Consider the following 357-nt stretch of genomic DNA (forward strand, 5'->3'; position numbering starts at 1 on the left):
GAGGACGGAGTGTCCCTCCCACTACAGCCCCCACCCCGCAGTGAAACGTGGGCGTGAGGTTCCCAGAGCATCTGGGCAGTGTCAGGGCGCACGCTGGTGTCAGGGAGGAAGCAGCCTATTCCCTGGTGGGACTTCCTCTCTCACGGTGTGTTTTCTTTGGGAAGACGGGGGACGGGGTGGGGGGGGGCAAGGAAATACCATTTTCTGAGCGATTGTGCCAGGCCGTGTCACACGTATCAGCCCATTTAAATCAATTTCCAGGCAAGGCGCGCAGAGGTTAGCTGACTTGTCCGGGCCGCGCAGCACGTGAGCTGCAGAGCGGGTGAGGACGCCAGGAAGGTCTCCCCGGAGCTTTGG

The 357-nt window shown here is 61.3% G+C and overlaps 1 protein-coding gene across 1 annotated transcript in view; it reads left to right on the forward strand.

Annotated features, from left to right (window-relative positions):
• Window positions 1–299: 299 nt before the first annotated feature.
• Window positions 300–357, forward strand: part of DAPK2 (death-associated protein kinase 2) — a 112,384-nt gene continuing 112,326 nt past the window's right edge. The window contains exon 1 of the mRNA XM_006770789.2: window positions 300–322. The gene's annotated coding sequence lies outside the window, so the exon portion shown is untranslated. The remainder of the gene's footprint in view (window positions 323–357) is intronic.

Source organism: Myotis davidii, unplaced genomic scaffold (genome assembly GCF_000327345.1).
Source record: "Myotis davidii unplaced genomic scaffold, ASM32734v1 scaffold461, whole genome shotgun sequence".
NCBI lineage: Eukaryota > Metazoa > Chordata > Mammalia > Chiroptera > Vespertilionidae > Myotis > Myotis davidii.